Raw genomic sequence first — 22,428 nt, forward strand, 5'->3', positions numbered from 1 at the left:
TCTGGTAAAATTATGTTGCATTTAGAGTCTCTCCACCAACCATCTAAGTATTGTGTCATTGGTAGTTTATCAATCCATTCTAAATTTTCCTTGGTGTATATAGGTGTGCTTGGAAGACTCCTTGCACCGGGGTCTGGGAGGTCAATCACCATTATTGAGTCTCTTTGCAATGCCACTTCTCAGGCTGTTTTGTTGGCCAAGTTATTACCTCGAGTTACAGAGTCTTCAGGTGTTTGATGCCCAGGGCAATGGATAATGGCCAACTTTTTAGGCAACTAGAGGGCAGTAATCAAGGCCAAGATATCCTTCTTATTTTTAATGGTTTTGCCTTCAGCTGTCAGCAGTCCCCTCTCCTTGTAAATATCTTCGTGCTCATGAGCCATTGCAAAGGCATATCGGCTATCAGTATACACAGTTGGCTTTTTGTCCTTTCCCAGTGTCAGAGCTTGGGTCAGTGCCACCAGCTCAGCTCTCTGGGCCGACCTGCCTGCTGGCAAGGGTTGGGCCCAGATTACATCAGTGTCAGCCACTACCGACAGGCCCACATACCTCTGTCCTTGATGAACAAAGCTGCTTCCATCCGTAAACCACACGAGCTCAGCTTCTGGTAGTGGCTGGTCCTTTAAGTTTTCTCAGATGCCATGGACCTAGGCCAGGATCTCCGAAACAGTCATGCACTGGTGCTTCTAGGTCCGGGTCTGGTAGCAGGGTCACGGGGTTGAGAGCCGTGGGGGCCTGAAAGTTGATTCTGAGAGGGTTGAGTGACAGACCTTGGTAATGGGTAAGTCGGGCATCCTTTACCATTAGGGCAGTGGCGGCTATCATCCTCAGGCACGGTGGCCATCCAGCTGCCACTGGGTCTAACTTCTTTGATAGATAGGCTACTGGTCTTTTCTATGGGCCCAGATATTGGGTTAGGACCCCTTTTGCTACCCCCTTATGTTTATCCACATATAGATAAAAGGGTTTGGTGACATCGGGGAGCCCCAATGCTGGGGCTGATAACAAGGCAGTCTTTATATGATTAAATGCCTGTTCAGTCTCTTCTGTCCATAAGAAAGGCTCCTTAGTGGCCTCATAAAGGTGTTTAGCCAGTTCAGCAAACCCTGAGATCCGTAGATGGCAAAAGCCGGCTGACCCCCAAAACTCCCTCTCGTCGTTGAGACTGGGGTCTTGGAATCTTGAGGACAGTTTCTTTCCTTGACCTTGTGAGCCACTGCTGCCCCCTTTTCAGTAGAAAGCCCAAATAGGTTACCTCTGATTAACAGATCTGAGCTTTCTTGGGCGACGCTTGATAACCAAGGCTGCCTAAAGTCTGGAGCAAGTCCTCTGTTCCTCGGATGCATTCCCTTTTAGTCTCGGCTGCAATTAATAAATCATTTACATACTGTAGCAGAATTAAGCTAGGGTGGCCTTCTCTGAACTCACCCAAGTCCTCATGTAGGGCCTCATCAAAGAGTGTCGGCGAGTTTTTAAATCCTTAAAGAAGTCTTGTCCAGGTTAGTTGTCCATTGATGCCCCTTTCAACGTCTGTCCATTCGAAGGTGAAGAGGCTTTGACTCTTGGGCGCCAAAGGTAGGCAGAAAAAAGGCATCTTTTAAATCTAGAACTGTGTACCATTGTTTGTCAGGAGGCAGGGTGCTCAGGAGGGTGTAAGGGTTAGGTACAGTAGGATGAATATCCGTCACCCTTTTGTTGACCTCCCTCAAGTCTTGTACTGGCCTGTACTCATTGGAATGGTGCTTGCGGACTGGTAGCAGAGGAATGTTCCATGCCGAACAGCAAGGTTGCAGTATACCTAGTTCCAGTAGACGTCTAATGTGGGGTGTTATCCCCACCCGAGCTTCTACGGACATAGGGTACTGCCGGACTCTGACCGGGTCAGCTCCTGGCTTTACCTCGATGAAAAGAGCTAGTCTATGCTTCTTTAGTCCCATTCCTCCAGTCTCCGCCCATTCCTCCAGCCAATAGTTGATTTCTTGGTCAGGGACCTGGGGTTGTTGATGTAACTGGTACTCATCCTCCAAGGCCAGGGTCAGCACTTGTATCGGTCTCCCTTGGACATCCATCATCTGGGGGCCTTTTGGATAGAAGTGAATCTGGGCCCCGACTTTAGTTAACAAGTCTCTTCCCAGTAGCGGGTAGGGGCTTTCTGGATGACCAAGAATTATTGAGACACCTGTCCCATCCCAAGATCCACTGTTCTTTCTGTTGTCCATGGGTATTGTTTGACTCCTGTGACCCCCTGTACCCAAGAGGTTTTAGCCAAGAGTTTTCTTTGAGGTTTTGTTAAGGCTGGATACTGAGCCCCAGTGTCCACCAGGAACTTTACTGGAGTCCCCTCCATCTTAAGAGTTACCCTGGGTTCAGGGAAGGGAGCCGAACCCTGTTGCCCCTATTCATCATCAGGACGGCCAGCCATTAGCATTGGAGACCTCCTGGGCTGCCACTGCCTTGGTTTTTGCCCCCTTCTCCTAGGGCACTCCTTGGCCCAATGGCCATTGATCTTGGTGCAGACCTTGACCATTGGGACACTGTGAGGGTCTTTTTTTTCTTGTCCTGCCTTGCTTCCTTCCATAGCTGCCACTAACACCCTGGTCATTTCCTTGGTTGCCCTTAGCTGCCTTTCCTCTGTAGCATCTCTGTTGTTGTACACCTTCTGAGCTATTTTCAATAAATCTTGTATATTTTTCCCTTCCAAATCCTTTAACTTTTGTAACTTTTTCTTGATATCAGATGCTGCCTGATTTACAAAAGCCGTTACTACTGCTGCCTGATTTTCTTGTGCTTCTGGATTCATGTGTGTATACTGTCTAAATGCTTCCATTAGTCTCTAAATAACTAGAGGCGACTCATCCTTTCCTTGCAAGACCATATACACCTTGGCCAAATTGGTAGGTTTGCGGGCTGCTCCCCTGAGACCCGCCATTAGAGTCTGGCGATAGACCCGTAGTCTCCTCCTACTTTCTGCCGTGTTGTAGTCCCATCCGTCACCCAGAGGCCTGGTCAGTGGAAAAGATGCATTGATTAAGTTAGGATTTACAGTAGTCATCCCCCGGGACCAACTTTCTAGCCTCTGTTTGAATTCTCTGTCTTTCTTCTGTGGTAAACAAGACTCGGAGTAACTGCTGACAATCATCCCAGGTCGGCTGGTGCATGAACATCACACTTTCTAAGAGAGAAATCAAATCTTTTGGATTATCAGAAAATTTTGCATTTTGTGTTTTCCAATTATACAAGTCACTGGTGGAGAAGGGCCAATACTGAAGTCTAGGGTTTCCTGTTTCATCCGGCGGTCTGATTTCTTGGAGTGGCAGTGTTACTGTTGTGTCAGGGAGACATGAGCTGGCAGCTCTCTGAATTTGGCCACGAGTTCTCCCTGCTGGTCCTTCCAAGTTATTGCTAGATCCTCCAGGTTCCTTACCCCCCATCACCTCCCCTTCTTGTAGATCCAGAGGGGGTGGCGGAGGTGGTAGTGAGGGGTAAGGAGGGAGACCAGAATCTGAAAAAAGAAGATCCTTGCTCCCGTCCTGCAGGATGGGGTAGGGGGGAGCTGAGGGATCAGATGACTTAGTTTCTTTTAATGCTAAAATCCTGTTTTTATCGGCAGAAGGGGGCAGAAAAGGAGATAGTCAGGATAGGACTTCCGGCACCAAATTCTGCCATACCAGAATATAGGGGATCTGATGAGGGTGTTCCGCTCTGCCTGGGAGAAAGACCCTATGTTTAATTTTCCAAATAGTATTTATGTCAAAGGTTCCTTGAGGGGCCATCCGACATCAAAAGTAGGCCACTCTGATCTGCAAAAAGTAATTAATTTTTCTTTCTTAACCTCAACACTTAAATTGCTAGCTCTTTCCTTAATATCTTTGAAATTAGTTGTCAGAAGGGTAAGAGGGGTGCTCGGATTTTGTCCCATTTCTGTGTGCAACAATTCATACACAAAACAAAGCACAAAGGAAAACAATTACAAGAGTTACAGAACGAAACAACCGGCATTTTCGGGAACTAGGAATGCAGTTACAACTCAGAGTATCCCAAGGAGAAGAGCGGGGGCCGGCTGGCCTGTCTAAAATCCCGAAGGGGTGGACAGAGGCACTTGGTGGAAACATTTCAGCGGTATTGTCCGGCAAAACATTACCAGACTCCAGATTACGAGACTCCAGTTTTGCCTCCGACAGCTGGAGACAAGAATACCTGGGAAAACAGTAATTTCATTAGGCAGTGAAGTGAGATGAGAAAGCAAAAGTAGAAGGAGGGGAGAAGGGCAAGAGCTAGAGGGAGAAGCAGATTTTAAGGGGGTGTCAGCCGGCCTCCTCCAAGTCCTCACATTCGGATGAATCTGAAAGGAGAAACGTTCCAAAAATTCCAAAAGACACACACACAAAACACTGAACACTGAGACAAGACACATTCACAGCGGGCGCGTTGTTCAGTCAGAAAGTGCTGGACTACAGTCGGGCCCAAATGTCCACACTAGTGGACAATCTACCCTGTAAGCTATCAGTCAGAAAGTGCTGGACTCAAACGTCCGCACTAATGGATAACCTACCCTGTAAACTATCAGTGTGAAAGTGCCGGACTCAAACTTCCACAGTAGTGGATAGTTTACCCCGAAGGGGTGCAGGGGATGTCTCCCACCATCCCGTTGGCTGTCTTATAGTGCATCCGCCAAGACCTCTTCCCAACCCCAATACGGAACCTGCAGGCAACTCACATATCAGATAATTACAGAATGGCAATGCCTCAACTTACCAGCCGTTTCTTGCGACTCTCTGATCAAGGTGTCTGATTGGGCTTATGAGGGGAATCCCGGACGAGCCCCCAGGCTGCTATGCTCGGACTCGAGACCCCCCCCTCCCGGAGACCACCAGAGACCAAGACCAATGTAAAGGCAAAAGAGTCGTTTATTACAAGCTCGAGCTTGGTCCTCCACGCACTTGGTAACCGGTGACGCTAAGAGGCCCTGAGCCCAGGGTTACAGCACTTTTTATACACTTTTTTAGGGAAGGCAGGGACTTTGCATACATCATAGCATCTTGTAACAAATCACTACACACCGAGGGAAAATCATAAAACAACTCTATAGTATGATTGGCGCACTACAAAGCAGGAAAGGACCAGAAACAGGTTGTTGGTTAGATCAAGGGGACTGACGTACTTTAAACTGGTTGGCCTGCACCACAGGGGAGTCTCAAGGAGATACGTGCTAAACTTCAGGGTTTCTGGTTTAGACAATGGTCATCAGATCCTAGGAGGAGCTGTTCTGGAGTTTTAGATATTTCGACATCCTGCCTCAAGCAAACACCATCTTTGGTTCCGAGAATTGTCTGACTACTGGGTCACCATGTCCTACATGGCCACCGAGCACCTGACTTGATGCATCTGGAGGAAATTCCTGGTTTCTCCAAGGATTGTTTATGTCCCTAGTTGCCCGGGAATCGTTTTTCTTTACATTCCCAGGTCGGGCTCATGGTCAGCTGCATGACTCATACGTCACAAGATGGTTACTAGCTCGAGATAGAGTCACCCAGGCCTCAGGCTCTTCATTACCAGCAGTAACAATGACAGTAATAAAAAATGGTGCTTATAGGTATTGGTGAGTTTCTGGATTTTATTTTTTGTTATGACTGATTGCCCCTTCTAATTGTCTAACTTAATCCCATATGGGTTATAAATGAGTTATCACAGTTTGAATTCATCTAATGCAAGACTCAGAGTGGGTAAGCCTGAGAAGCACACAGACTTTACGTGATAGGTTAACTGTGGCATATGTTTTATCTATTCAAATTATTTCTTGTTGTTCATTTGTATTTAGCATTGAACCAGGACTTTGTGCATGCTAGGCAAGTAATTTATCAGAGAGCTTCATTCTCAGCCCAAATTATTTCATGTTATTAGTGAATTATTAACTGTGTACCTACTTGCAGGGTTGTTGAGAAATAACTTATGTGTTAAATGAGGTTATTACTCAGGCAAAATTTTTAGGTTCTCTGTTTTCTAAGAAACAAATTAAGACTACTATCTGTTTCTATTTCCACCTTCAGAAGCAAAGCATGCTGCACTTCATGTATCTGAAAACTGTTCATCATTTTCTCCAGTCTCTTGTCATTCTCTCTACTTTCACCCATTTCTGTGTTGGTGAGATGAGTTCCTGTTTGGAAGGGGGATGGCTAGTGTGACTTTGGAAGACCTTCCTTCCCTCCCAAGTCTCAGCATAATTAGAAGTCCACATCTCTCAATTCCTTTTTATGATTTCGAGAGAAACATATTTCCAACATGAGCCAAGAAGCTTGCCAGTTCCTGCTTTAGGAACTTCAACCAGACGACAGATCAAAACGCATCTAGATTTAGAAAGCCTCATTGGCATAGTGTGAAGGAAAACTAGCGTATACATCTTATCATTTATATATTTCAGTGCAGTCTTTATTTTAATTATGCAGAGGTACTCTGCATAGCAAATGGGGTGTGTTGATTTTTAGCTTTGAATCTGATTTTAACTTTAAAAGTTTTGTCTCTATGACTTTTAGATATATTGGGCTGCCTGACTTCTTTGGGTGATTTCAATTAATTAACAGATTTTGTGGGGAAAGGGAATTTTCCTTCTGAGTTTTGTACCACAGATCTGGGAATGTAAGTAATTTTTAACTTGCATCTTTTAATTCTGTTACATTTTAATTCTGTTACAGGTTATCAGTGGGCCCGTGACTTTACTATTTTCATTCCTAACTTATAAATTTTATATGTTTTTATGGAATGTAACAGGGAAGGGACTCAGAAGCCTTCTTTATAAAAACTTTCAAGAGATTAGGATGACTTTGCATTGTGCCATTTCTTTGGGGTTTGCAGTGGATGAATTAGTGTAATGTTAAGAATATAGTTACACCAGCTGTTGATGAATTACATTATGAAGGTAAGAGTGTAACATCATGGGAGAAAAAATTGAGTCCAGTTTTATAACTTCAGATTCAGTCTCATTTAGACTTAGATTCATGGGCATTTGAGTAGACTCTTTGGTTCTAGATTTTTAGAGTAAGAATGAAGTCTGCTTGCTTCTTTAATTTTTTTTCATTCCTTTTCTCTTTTGGTGTCCAAATGGGGTGTAAACTCCTGACTTGTGCTCTTGATTGGTGTTTTCCTTCTGGGCTGTTGTTCTACCACTTAAGCTATACCTCTACTTCCAGCTTTTTGCTGGTTAATTGGATGTAAGAATCTCACAGAATTGTCTGCCCAAGTGACTTTAAACCTCCATCCTCAGATCTTAGCCTCCTGAGTAGCAAGGATTATAGGCCTAAGCCACCAGCACCCAGCTGCTTGCTTCTTTTCTTACCTGGAAAGAAAAGTAAGACATAATTCACTGTTTTAATAAATCCCTCGTATCATTTGGTCTTAAAGGTTTGATGTCCCTGACAGGTCTAATATTTTGAAGTAAAGTAAGATGTTCCAATTGGCATATTTATGTATGAGTATTTTTGCTGTTTTTTTTTTGAAAAACTGGTTGGGACCAGAAAGTTCTGTTTTATTTCTCAATCCTTTTGAAAAGGTCAAATAAGCCTTACAGGTAATCTAGCTAATCTACATTATTATTGTTAGTGCTTAGAAATATGAAAAGTCACATGCCCAAAAGAATGTATATGAAACAAGATGTCCACACACACGAATGCACACATATGAACACAGCATACAAATCTCCTTTCTGCTATGTCCCAGAAATTATGCCATTGATAATAGTGTTTTCTCACCAAATCATATTTTAAACTTTGCATAGTGTGTTACAGCTTCTGTCCATTTCTCATAGTGCAAATGACCTGGTTGAAACATGAAACAGAATGGAAAAGAGTTTTACTCTAGAAGTACTATAGACATGTTAACTATTAAATAAGACCAACTTCAATAGGTTTCATTTTTACACTATCTTAACTATACAGTTTTTAAAATAATTAAGTGGTGTGTTATTTTGCAACAATAGTAAGATAAGAATCTTCAATCATGAGGCTTATTTAAATAGTGTCCTGAAAATAGTTTTGTGCATACACACTGCCCATACACATGGATATAATTTATGAGAACTGCCAGTTCTTCTAAATTATAAATTCATTGAAATTAAAGACTTTGAATTTTTTTTTTACCAAAACCAAACCATAGTGTTAGAATTTTTTTTAAAGTATAGGAATTTATTTAGTTTTATTGTAAATATACATGAATATTAAAGGAAGTCCTTTATTTGCTATCAAAATTAATATCTTGGCTTACAAGAATATTTTAAGGAGGATTATGTTAGATGAGCCTAGTTCATCCACAGAAGTAGAGTGAAAGGTTAAAAAATTCTCTGGGTTTCAGGATCCAGATATTTGCTGTGATGTTTAGACTGGGAATAAAACTTAACCTCAGAAGTAGGTAACTTAAAATGCCTTTCAAATAATTTAATATTTATTAAAATATAACATGGTGAGCCAGAGGCTGGTGGCTTTACACCTATAATCCTAGCTATTCAAGAGGCTGAGATCCAAGGACTGAGGTTTGAAGCCATCTTGAACAAGAAAGCCCATGAAACTCCTATCTCTAATTAACAATCTAAAAAGCAGAAGTGATGCGGTGGCTCAAAGTTGAAGAGCACTAGCCTTGAGAAAAAAGAGTTCAGGGAGAGCGCCCAGGCCCTGAGTTCAAGCCCCATGACTACTACCAACAACAACAACAAAACACAATCTCTGGTGAAATGTTTTCCTTCCACCATACCAAAATATTCCCTTTGGGTACTCTATGGCATTGTTGTAAAAGTTATATTTCCATTTTGTATGCATCCTTGGGACTTTTGTTTAAGATGATATGCTAAAGTCCTTCCTTGTGTTAATAGAGGGGCTGTGAGGAAAAGACCCCTGCTTACCAAAGCTGGTGTGATGAGTGAGTGTTTGTATGCCTGGGGGATGTTCATGGTTCACCCTTAAGTTAAAAATCAAACCAAACCAAACAGCAATGACAATGTTATGTGGACATTAACATGATGGTGGGAGAAGCAGAGTAGAGAAGTCCTTTCTGAAATTTATTGAAGTGTTGAGAATGCTTCTGCTGATACTTGAAAAACTGTAATGGATACTTCACTGTTGTTGCCTTCTTATGGGGAAAACAAACACTGTTTTCAAGAAAATTTATAACAAGCAATGCATGTATTTCTTTTTAACATCTTTTCTTCTTGGGGGGGGGTGGATGGCATTAGTATTGGAATTTGGACTCAGGGCCTCTTGTTTACTAGGCATTCTACCATTTGACCCATGCCGTTAGCTCTGTTTTTTGCTGAGTATGTGTGTGCATGTATGCATGTATGCTTTTATGTGTGTGTGTGTGTGTATGCACAAATGATAGCATTTTACTCTGTAGCTAGAATTAAAGGCATAAGTCATTGACACCTGGTTTGCTGGCTGCTTTTGAGATAGGATCCCTCAGATGTTTCTGCCTAGATGGCCTTGAATCATGATCTTTCTGCTCTCAGCCTCCACAGAGGAGCTAGGATTATAGACGTGGGCCATTGGCATCTGGTTTCAACCTCCTTCTGTATCTTACTTTTTTCTTAATCACATATTTATTTTCAAAATCTCCCTTGTTTCAAGCATTTTATTTAGTTATTAGAGAAAGCTCTCTGAACTGAGTCTGTAATGGTAATGAACAGAGATCATGAGTGAAACAAGCCAGGCTTGGAGAGACAGCTATCACCTTCTACTTATGTGGAATGTAGATGTAAAAACCCCAATATGACAATATGACATGGGTGTAAAAGGGGATTGTTTGGGGGTACAGAAGCAGTGAAGTTAGGTGACTATAATCTGTTTCTCTCTATATATAGTGTAAACTATATAGCATACTATATAGTGTACTATGTATATTATATATACACTCAATGTAGTATATATAGAGTGTCTATACTATATATATGTATACATGATATACTACACACTATAGATAGTCTACATAGGATATATAATATAAGCACTATAGTATATATACTATATATATACTAGAGTATATACATTTTCATGTGTACAGGAAAATGTACACATATATGTGCACATATATATGTATATGTACACATGAAAATCGCATAATAAAACCCACTAAAAGCTCTGAAGTTCAGAGCAGCGGGGGTACAAGGGATAAGAAAGGATAATAGAGGGATGAATTTGATCAAAATACATTAGTGCATGTATGGCAATATCACAGTGAAGCCCTTGCATACAATTAATAAGCACTAGTAAAATTTCAGAAATTGAAAAATGAAAAAATTAGCTATGGATTGTTTTTTAAAAAATAAAAACTGAATTTATCTTGTTCTACTTAATATGTATTTATTTTAATGTTAATACTAAAAGAGATGGGCATGCCACAGATTGTTTAGTAACTCATCATTTCCACTTAACAATAATGAGTATCCATGCTAATAAGCATTTACCTACAACATCATTTTCAGTAAAGGAGGAACAATGGGACACTTGCCATTTGTTTAACTTAAAAGGCTCTCCTGGCATTTGGAAAAGTGTATCATTATGTGAAAGATGAGAAAATCTGAGGTCAGAAAATGGAATAGGATTTGTCTCCTGTAATCTTTGTAGTGTTTACTGTAACCAAACATAGTCTGAGGAGGCTAGGTGGCTATGTATATGTTCAAAACTGTGTTGCTGGCTGCCAGGTATTGTATGTAAAACTGTGTCATCTTTGGCCCCTTTGTTATAGTATAAAAATGAAGGTGACATACTCCCTCTGCCTATCTGTCTCAGTCAATTCTCTGTCTAAGGTAGATTGTACCTGTATATTTCTCCCAAAGAAACTAAATATCTCAGATTAAGTGATGGATATAGAAAGAACATTTAGACACGCAGACATTGGAATGTAATCTATAAAATGAATCAAAATCACAGAAGTAAAAAGTCTTATATACATTTGATATTTGCCTAACCTTAAGTTTACTTATTAAGCCAGTGCTTGGTGAACAACTACTATGAGCCAGGTATTGTGTTGGGAGTACATTACTTATCATGAATGAACTATGTCCTTATTTTTGAGGAACTTAATTAAAATTTCAAGTTCAGATTGAAATCTTATTTCTTAGATGCATCATGTATATGACAAGCAGTGAACAGTCCTTAGCATGTACATATGATAGGCTGTGGACTATTAAAATCCAGTGATATTTACCAATGTTTATACTATTTAATATTGTATTTTGCATTATATTTTCTTAAATAGGGCTTGTATCTGCTACTGCTTGTTAAGTTAAATTAACCAATGGAGAAAAGTTAAATGAATATTAAATTAATAGATTTAGAGCCATAATTTTGAAATCTGTTTACCTACGGTGAAGTCATAGTTTCTTCTAGAACCATATATCTTAGTTTACATGACCTGATTAAATAGACTGGGACAACAGGCTTGCATTCCTGGTTACTTGGGAATTTAGGAGAAGAAAGTCCTTACTCAGTTAGGAGCCACTTAGGCTCAGATACCTTCTGATGAGGCTGTAGTTATTAGCCCACAGGGCAAAGTTTGCTCCTTCAATATCAGAGCCCTGTTTGTTTATGCCAGGATAGCCCTTTGCTGTTTTTAAATCAGAGTTCATGCTCTTAATAAAACCGTATCTGCTCCCAGGACCTGGACAGTGGTACTTTGGGCCTTAGTGCCTCCTCTGTATTCCTGAGTAGAGCAGAAAGAGATGGGTTTTAAGGAAATGGAAAATGCTAGGAAGGTCGCCATTATTTTGGGCTTTACAAACCTGGACTTTCCTCTTTTTCTTCCATGGGAGCCATAGTGAGCTGAGAAAGGAAGCCAACCCCTGGGGAGAGTCTTTAGTTTGTCTATGCTGCTGTTATTGGAAAAGGGACTCTAAATAGTTCTTGGAGCCTCAGAAGACAGTGAATTCAGATGTTTTGGAAATAGAATGCACAGAGCTTCTTACTCCCCTGGCCATCTCCTGGCCTGAAGGAGAGAATAGCAGCAGTGGAACATTGCTACCTGGCAGATGCTGGGCCTCTGATGGTTTATTTTCTTCCATAGAGAGTTGTATAGTTCCCTATTATATTCTTGTCTTGTGAGATTTTCTGTCTGAGATTGGTAGACGGCCAGATTGCACAGACCAGATTTTATTCTTGGAGTCATGGTAGCTTAGTTGTACCCTTTAAAATAAAGACAAACTCTACCTGTGTGTTCTTGACCATGGAAAGAAGGAATTGTCAATAAATTCTGAATTTCAAAACCATTTCCAGATTGCCTTACTCCTCTATGTGATTCATTCTGCTGTAAGCTGATAATCCTTTAATCCTTTGATACTTCGATAAGGAAAATTAGATTGGATCATATACCTTCCCCTGTTTCTTCCGAACTGTGTTTTCCTGTATTTATTTAAAGGCAATTGTTAAACTCTCCTTTGATGTTTAATAGCATACAGATTCCAGTTGTATACTATAGCTCTTGATATATAACTGTTGAATGAAGATCAGCTTTGATAAATTAGATTTTGATAGTTACATTTGGATCTACAGTCTCAGAAAAGAAGGCTGGGGCTGGGAAGGTGGCTAAGTGGTAGAGTGCTTGCCTAGAATGCATGAGTCCCTGGGTTCGATTCCTTAGCACCACATAAGCAGAAAAAGCTGGAAGTGGTGCTATGGCTCAACTGGTAGAGTGCTAGCCTTGAACTGAAGAGCTGAGGGACAGCGCCCAGGCCCAGAGTTCAGGCCCGATGACCAACCAAAAAAAAGAAAAAAGGGCATTTTATTTCATTCAGTAAACATTTAGTAGGGTCCTGTGCTAGTGTTATAGCTCCAGTAGTAGAATACTTGCTAACCAATTTCAAACCCTTGTAACCCCTCCAAAAAAGGAAGAGAAATCACATAAAGAAAGTGTTTGAGCTGATTTTCAGTAGCTCACACCTATAATCATAGCTACTTAGGAGGCTGGAATTGAGATTTTGTGTGGAGGCCATTCTGAGCAAAGAAGTTCATGAGACCATTTCTCAACCAATAGCTGGGCACAGTGGTGTGTACCTATCATCCCAGCCAGAATGGATAATGAATAATAGGATCATGGTCCAGGTATGTGCTTGGGTAGAAAGCAACACTCTATCTAAAAAATAATCAATGCAAAAAAGGGCTGGAGGTATGTATGACTCAATGACAGAATCTCTTCCTGGTGCACTAGCTAGTGTATCACACACAAAAGGTGTTTGATATAGCATATAATTCAATTCCTATTCCTACAGTAAATGTTTGACATTCTACTGGTATTATGATGATTGAAGTGGAACTTTTCAAGACAAAATAAAATTCCACTGTAAACCTTGGGAGAATATCTTAAGCCCTTGTAGAAGGGAAAGTTTATTTTGTTGTGAAAACAAAAATCAAATTTCTATATAATAAGTATCAAATCAGGCTTTGTTACAATTAATGTTTTGGAAATAGCATGTATGATTCCACCACTGAGACATTAGTTAGCTTTGAATTTACCTTTTTCATACTTGTGTATGAAAAAAAATCCTGATTTTGTTTTTCATTTTGAAAAAAGTACTCTCAAAGCAGATTTGTGCTGCTTTAGAATGTGTACAAGTGCATCATATGCAATATGCTATGGCATAGCTACCTATACATTGTGCTCATCAAGTAAAACAAAGGAGGAGGATGTCTGAGATTGACTGGTAAATTTATCTCAGATTTCAAAAACACAGTATGAACACAGAAGTGGCTAACTTGGACAAACGTGGATTGCAACTCTTGTTATAGTGGCCATTAGATATTTTAAGAGAACTGAGTGCACAGAAGAACAGAGAGTAAAGAAAGTCTGGCAGTTGATGGAGTTTGAAGTAGAATTTATATCACTTTCTAAAATAAAGGTCCTTTTTCCCCCATGTTGATTTGTTGCTGACTCCTGTGACTGAGGGGTTGAGCTCTTGGCAAGCCTTTGTGAAATCACATCACACAAGGGCAGTTGTATACATGCATCAAGTTTTGCACTTATTTTGTAAGGCTTTGTTAGGTTTGTGTAGAGTCCTGTTTTGTACAACTAACAAAGATAGCTGTTCTTCATCCTGTAAGACTTCCTTCGTTTCTAGGAACAAAGAGGCACCACAGTGAGACACTTTCTTTTCGCTGCATTCTCATTTCTATTAATGTTATTACTGCATTTGACTGTCTGATGGAGCCCTTTTGGTTGCACCATCAGTTTCTTCTATGCTGTCTTCTAGCTTTGTCTGCGAAATTTGTGTGGTTAGCCTGAGACATATGCAGATAAATGGCCTTGGTTCAGCATCCTCAGACTTGGAACTAAATTTGCTGCAGTGCACTGAACTGATGGAAGCAGCTTTCCAGCAATATTGATGCTTCTATAGTCAAATATAAATCTTTGAGTGCCTTGGTTTGCATTTTCATTGTCATGTGTCGTTCTTGACCACTGGTTTTCAAACTGCCTCATCTCCCAGAAAGCTGTGTTTAAGTGGAAAGACAAAGAAAATTGTTCCATTCGCGTCCAATAGTAGCAATTGTGAGTGCAAGTCTCTGGCCAGACATAAACAGTGACAGCTCCCAATTCACAAACTGATTACATTCACAATGCTCGTTGTACAGTTAGTCAGTGGGTTAGGACTCTGAATGTGTTGGCTAATGGAGGAAAAGAATGTAAAGAATAAACGAGCCTGCCAAAACTTGGTTAACTCACAATATTCCAGAAGCAGTTTGGTTTCTTAAAGCATCGCGTTTTTGCCTGTGTTCTTCTGGGGAAAAGTGACCTTGATTCTGCTTTGGGGTCTTAAGGACAATAAATATTTCATTCTTCATTTCTGAAGACAGCTACCTATTTCTACCTGCATATCCTTGGGCAGTCTATCAGTCAGTGTTTTCAGAAAAAAGCAACAGAGACTGGTGGAGGGACTGAAGCAGAAAAAGAAATTTATTGAGACGATATAAGCTATGCCATAGAATTGCCCAGACATTAAGAAAAGGGGGAAAGAGACTACACAGGCAGATTCATAGCCCAAGTTGCATGATAGGATTAGTTCTATGTGGCTGGCCCCACCATTGAGCACAGGAAAGACCCAGAATGAATACTGACTTACCCACTGGGACCAGATACTTAGTCTGAGACTAAGTAAGTCACATCACCCTTGCAGCAAAAGGTTGTTGCCATTACCCTCACCTGTAATAATTTCCTCCTGTTGCTGTCTCTTTATGACTATAGCTCAGGATTCAGAGCTATAGTCATAAAAAGACAAGGCTGGAAAGATGACTGTCCTGCTGTTTGCTCATTGTTGAACAGTGTACATTTCATTGAAACACGTGATGAGGAATTCCCCAAGTATAGGAAGGGGGTTCAGATGCTGTTCATTCTCCATCCTCTTCTCCTCCTCAGCCTTTGTACAGATGAAACTCATTATGAGAAGCTACTGTAGGGATTTGGGTAGAAACACAGTGAGGGCACTGTGGAAGACATGTATCTGTCTGAAACTCTGTGGCAAGGATGGCCAGTTCTTATGTTTCTTTTACCATATGCTGGTTAAAGCTAGGAATGTGATGATATGGGTATATGGGTATATTTGAACTCTGACAGGAAGTTCCTTCACGTAATAAAAATGCATTAAATGGAATTTTCAATGTATATACTACACTATTAAGAAAAGTAGGGAAGGGGTAGGTTCAGAGTGGTGGCTGATAACGTTGAAAGGGGTGACACTGATCAAGATACATTTTATTCCTAAACTGCTTTTGTTAAGTGACAACTCCTTTGGACAACTAAGATAATTTTAAAAAATTGAATTTTAACAGTTTAGTTAACCTGGAGGAGCAAATCAAGATAAGAAGATAAACAGAAGAGAGAAAAATATTTCCTTCTTTCATGCGATTGTTTCTAACACATTTATAAGATTATTTCTTTGTTGCTTTGTATGTCTCTCCCCCACGGTATAACCCCTGTTTTCACTGTGTTTGATGTTGTTATAATTTGTGGAGGGGAAGGGAAAAAAACAAAGCGTTTAAATAGGGATACAGGTGGACCCATTGCAACAATGAGACGTACAAGTTGTTATGTCGAAAAACGAACTTTACAACTTTGGTGGGGGGGAGGAGGATGGGATGGGAAGGGGAAACAAAGGAGGAGGCTACAATGCTTGATAAGAAATGTACTCATTATCTTGCCCATGTAATTGTAACCCCTCCGTACAGTATTTTTACAATAAAAAATATTTCCTAAAAATAATCTGTTTCCTTGCTTATAATAGGAAATAAAATTTTACATAATCAATTTCCCTCATATAGTTAGGTGGTTTATATATTTCATTGATCAATTTCCACTCTTCTAAAAAGTGTTTTCAATTAGTAACACATGTATCTAGTTGGCAAATTCTGGTCCCACTCATTTGAGTTGCTATCATTTTCTATTCATCATAAGCAACTAGTATGAATTCATTCTCTTCTTCTTTTGGTAATTGTGTCCAACAGCAAGTAAATACATTTGGCACTCCTTTTTTTTCCTTTACAATTTTAGATACTCAGAGCCTCTCTTGCAAAATGCAGAAGGCTTCATTAAGTGCCAATGGCTTCCCTATGGACTTACTAGTACAGGATCAGGACCAATATTACTGTTGATCGAATTCTTTCCTTAAACTTTTATTACAATTCCGATTTTAAGAATAACAATAATTTCTTTTTTAAAATAATGTTCAGTATGTTATTAAGGCTGTCAAAGATTACTGCAAAGTTACTTTTGGCCTTGTCCAACCATTGTGAAACAAAAGGGTGACCAATCCAAATTTCATAGAATTTAAATAAATATGTGGATATCTGTTTGACTCTCAATCTAGAATTTAGGAAAAATTTTAACTTTAAAAACATATCTAGCTTCCCACAATAGAATGAATGTTTTTCTGTTTGGGCAGCTCTTGAAGGTTATTGATAAATCAAGATTCAGAATCTGTAGATGTTCTGAGAGGAAACATTTCTGGGTGAAGGTTCCTGTTGTCATCAGGATGGGTGCAGTGGTCCAGGCATGTGTTTGCTAAAGCTTATTAGAAGTGCTACTGCTCTGAGCAACAGACAGGAAGTACTTCTGTCCTTAAAACCCAAAATAGATGCTCTTTCTCATTATCATAGCGCAAATGATCATCTTTTAATGAGATGGGCACATCCCTTGTGGTTTTCACAGATTTAATGCTCTGATTATTTAAAATGCAGAGCTGAAGGAAAAATAGCTCTGGTAAGGTAGAGATGGAAATTTTACTGGAACCTGAAATCATAACAACTTTATTTCTTTGGTTTCTTTCTGTCATCTTTCAACAAATTTCTGTTATTTTCACTTATCTTTGTTGCTTCAGTAGATTTAAAGCTTCTTCACTGTATTTTTATATTTAAGAAATCATTACTAACGGAGCAAAATAATTATTTGCAAGAAAAGTTGGATGTGAGAATGTACATGTAAACACTTCAAAATACTCTGTAGTATGCTCCCTGCTGCTTGCTGATTTTGGAAAGTTCTACCTTGGTGTGAAAAGTCTTGTGTTCTCCAGAAGGTTTTTAGAACAGCTGTCTTGCCACTAGCCTTTAGAAGGCAGGTTGAGCCCAGTAATCAACAATATGTGTTGGAGCTTTATGATCCTGGCTCTAGATCTGGATTGTAAGTTAATTTACCTATGAGTCTCAAAGTATGTTCTGTACTGGAGTACTCTTGATTCTAGTGCTTCCTATCACTTTGGTAGGGACCCTCTACCAGCCCTTGTTGTTATAGTAGAAATTCTACTCCTGCCTACTATTGCTGGACCAGCTACTTTTCCTTGGAGTTCATATTCTCATATTCCAATAGAACAAACAGTTGATAGTCTCATTGATGATCCTGTGTAATCAAATGAAGATATATCTCTTAGAAAAATGAATTAATTGCCTTTGGTTAAATCGACTGATTTAACATTGAGGAGTAATTTACTTTCAACTATTATGAAAATTTTGATCTTTCTCAGTGTCTTATTCCTTGAGATTTAGAAGTTTTTACTGTATTGTAACAGCAGAATGGTCTAAATGTTAAAATTTAATGACATAAAATGTTGGAAAAGCATAAGCAACCTCCTTCCTAGCTTATACCACATTTTATGTTAAAAAATTATTGTATAAAGCAAAGCTAGTTTTACAAATTTGGTTTACAAATTCATCTTTTAGATTAGTAGCACCAAATACTTAAGCAGAGATATTACAATGTCTTAAAAATAGTCGGCATAGTGGAACTGTTGAAACGAAATGTTTATTTTGGAGAGAATTCCCGGCATTTTTGCCCCACATCAGCATAATAAGCATTTGTAGGAGAGGAGGGAGCATTAATGTATTTGTTGAGGATTAATGACCTGGTAGAGCATTTGTGGTGGTGAATATATTATGGATAGCACCATAAATATAGTAATTAAAAAGCTGCACACTAAACACTTTGTGGACTGGTAAATATATTCCCTTTCTCCCCATCATGGCTTACATTCAAGAGAATAGTGATTTGTTTATCTTGGTCTCTTTGCATGCTGAAGAGTAGACAAAAGAATGGCAGTCTGGTAGCTCAGTAGAACACTCCCAAATGCAAGACTTTGGATTTTTATCCACAGCCCTGTAATAAATCAGTCCTCAATGTATATTGCTCTTGACATATTGCTGATCGAATGGGCAGAATTTTTGCAGGTCCTGGGGCTTGAACTCTGGGTCTGGGTGCTGTCCCTGAGCTTATTTTGCTCAAGACTAGCACTCTACCACTTGAGATACAGCACCACTTCTGGCTTTTTTCTGAGTAATTTATTGGAGATAAGAGCCGTAACAAACTTTTCTGTGTGGGCTGGCTTCGAACCATGATCCTCGGATCTCAGCTTCTTGAGTAGTTATGATTACGGACATGAGCCACCAGTGCCCAGCCCTCAAGTTACTTTGTAACTGTTTAGAAAATATGTCACTCAGTGCATAATAATAAACTATCCCTTACTCTGGGAAACTAAAATTATTTCCAGACACATACTACAGCGTGCTACTGTGTGATACTTAAAATGTTTTCAGTGTGATCTGTGATACTTAGAGCTTATGTGTTAAAATAAGTGAAATAATGAGTGATAAGAAATACATACCTATTTGGAGGAAAACAAAGATCTGTACTCAGGAGGGGGGATTGTGAGGGTCGGGGGTGGGGGGGGGGGTGAATATCCAAGGAAGCAAGGCCTGATTATCTTATGACTGCTTTCCTGGTTGTTCCCAAGGGTTAAAGCTAAGCAGGTTGCTGTGCGAATGAGGGTCTGAGAGGTGAGGCACCATGCTGCTGGAATAATGATGTGTCCTGTCTTTCACAGAGAAGGATAACAAAAATGTAAAGGTTTCAATTTTATTTCTTTGTTTGCTCAAAATGTTCATGCCAACCTATTTCCCCATTTAAGGATCATTTTTTGTAATTTCATAATATCTGAAATCTACTTAACACTGCATTCTTTCTGAATTCATAAAGATTTTTCTTCTGTGTACAATATGCAGTTGAATGTGTTTTTACAGCTTTGCCTTGAATCAATTAGAGTAAGAAAGGAAGACATCGGAAGACTATTTCTGTTCTCACCATTTAATTGGCCTCCTTAGCTTTTAGTTGGAGGAACTTCTCACTTCAGTACTGATTTATTGATTTAGTCCACATTTATCGACTGCTTACTAAATCCTGTGTTTCAGGGATACAAAGATGAATGGCCCAGTTGGGTTTCACTTGTCTGTGGTACAGTCTTTATTGTGGCTGACTTCAATGGAGATAACATGGTTCTAAAATGCTATCATGTTCCAAAGATGGCCTGGATCTCATTCCTGTATAGCCGAGACAAACCATGAGGGCAGCTACAAGGCTTTGGAGATCACAAAGGCTACTGGAAAAATGTGAAAGCTGCTTTTTTGAGGTCTTTTTCATTGCCTTAGGTTTCAATAAACTTTGCTCCTTTTGTCATGATAGCTAACTCAGTCCACTCCATTTCTAGATTTGTCAAACGCTGAGGTAAAAAATAAGCAGGGGCTGGAAGTGGATAAATACAGCTGTTGCCTTAAGTTATCGTGACAGGACAGGAAGTCTGAGGCAGGTGCCACCGTCAGCTCCATCCTCCCTTACTTTCTGCTTAATGCCCGTGTCTCCTTTCTTGTTGATTAGGTCAGTCATACTGGCTGGGTTCTTTGAATCTGAGTGGCCCAGGAAGTGTCTAGGATGGCAAGCAATGATTTTGGTTCATGAAATTATATGTTAACCTTGGGGAAGGTTGGCACTCAAAACCTAAGAGCATTTTAGGAAGAGCCTTCTTCTAATTCTTCTGCTCATACAGTGTATTGATGCCGGTACTAGGGCTTGAACTTGGCATTAAGCTCTTGTGCAGATGTTTAGCTAATGACTGGAACTGCACCACTTTAGCCATGCCTCCAGTTCCTGCTTTTTCCTGGGTAATTGGAGATAAGAGTCTGGAGGTTTTGTGTGCCTCTACTGGCTTTGAACTGAGATTCTCAGATCTCAGCCTCCTCAGTAGTATGGTTTATAGGCGTGAGTCACTGGTACCTGGCTTATACACTATGTTTTTTTCTTTTTCTTTTTGTCGGTATTGAGGCTTGCACTCTGGGCCTGAACGCTGTCCCTCAGCTCTTCAGCTCAAGGCGAGTGCTCTACCACTTGAGCCACAGCACCACTTTCGGTTTTCTGGTAGTTTATTGGAGATAAGAATTTCACAGACTTTCCTGCCCAGGCTGGCTTTGAACCTCAATCCTCAGATCTCAGCCTCCTGAGTAGCTAGGATTACAGGCGTGAGCCACTGGTGCCCAGCTTACACTATTTTTAATACTCTCAAATTCTACTGTGGGTGGGTTTACCCCACCAATATCCTTTTCTGTTTTGACACACACTGGCTTGTTTGCTTGCTTACCTTAAAACAAGGTTGAACTACTTTTATTTTTAGACAACATACTAGAGACTAAGAATTTCAAGATCTGTATCTTCAAACTATTTACTTGTCGCTATTCTCAGCAAAGAGGCTTGCCAACTATTTTCAAGTATGTGATGTCATTTGGTCTGTTGCCTTCAGCATCCCAATGCTGTTTACTGTGAACTTACTATTACCAGATTTGTCTTTACACTCCATTATCAGAGGGTTGTGTATCTACTTCTCTAAGGCCCACTCTTTCGTCTGTCCTCCTGCCATTTTTCTCATTTCTTCCCTACCCTTGACCCAAAGTTAGCCTTACACTGCAGGCTTTTCCCTAGACAGAGGCCTGGAATGCTGAGTGTACTTTCTTACCTCTGCCTTTTCTGCTGTCTTATCCCCACCTGGCTTACCCAGTCTAACCTAACTTTAGGAAGTACCAGGCAACTCTAGGAAACCTTCTCTGACCTCTCCACTTCCAAACTAGCTGCCCTGCTGGACAGACACGTACCTCTCATCATCATACTCATCCTGCTGCCCTATTAAAAAGCTCATTTGTGGCCCTCAGCCCACAACATCATTTTCCTAAGAGCATGGGATACTGTGATATTCATCTTTGTAGTTCAGGTACTTAGATCAGCTTTTGACACATAGTATGTATTCAGCATATGTTTTTTAAATGAAGATTTAATGACAGCCAATGAGCAAAAGTGATTTATACAAGCTGGATGCCAGTGGCTCACGCTTGTAATCCTAGCTACTCAGGAGGCTGAGATCTAAGGATCATGGTTCAAAAGCAGCCAGCCCCAGCAGGAAAGTCATGAATCTCTCTCTCTCTCTCTTTTTTTTTTTTTAATTGGGTCCGATCGTGGGACCTGACCTCTGGGCCTGGGCACTGAGACCTTCAGCTCAAGGCTAGCGCTCTACCATTTGAGCCACAGTGCCACTTCTGGCTTTTTTTCTTTTTGATTATGTGGTGCTGAGGAATCGAACCCAGGGCCTCAGGCATGCAAGACAAGCGCTCTACTACTGAGCCACCTTCCCAGTCCAGTCGTGAATCTCTTATCTCCAATAAACCGCTACACAACCGGAAGTGGCGCTGTGGCTCAAGCAGGAGAGCGCTCGCCTTGAGCTGAAGAGCACCCAAGGGACAGCACTAAGGCCCAGAGTTCAAGCCCTGCAACCAACCAAAAAAAAAAAAAGATTTATATATAGGTATTACCTTTAGAAGGGAGCATGAAGATGATTTCTGCCATACAGATGATGTTCCTTTGAATTGGTGTGCTTAGTTTAGGGAAATTTCTTGACTGTCCACTTATGTATACTTTCAATACTTATGCCACATTTCAGTGCAAAGGCTTTTCTAAACCCCTTTTGTGTTGCCTCTCTAATACAAAAAAGTTTCTTTATTCCCTTCAAGCATTTGCAATGTGTATAGGGTATAGTTAAGTGTCACAACAAAGACCTGTGCTGTCTCTGATACTGAGGAAGAATGAGATGAAGAAGCATCAGCCCAGCAT

At 40.3% G+C, this 22,428-nt stretch overlaps 1 protein-coding gene across 5 annotated transcripts in view; it reads left to right on the forward strand.

The window, feature by feature from the left end:
* Apbb2 (amyloid beta precursor protein binding family B member 2) overlaps positions 1 to 22,428 on the forward strand; it is a 280,610-nt gene that overhangs the window by 85,082 nt on the left and 173,100 nt on the right. The gene's annotated exons all lie outside the window — the stretch shown is intronic.

This window comes from Dipodomys merriami, unplaced genomic scaffold (assembly GCF_024711535.1).
Source record: "Dipodomys merriami isolate MVZ:Mamm:240054 unplaced genomic scaffold, mDipMer1.0.p SCAF_9, whole genome shotgun sequence".
NCBI lineage: Eukaryota > Metazoa > Chordata > Mammalia > Rodentia > Heteromyidae > Dipodomys > Dipodomys merriami.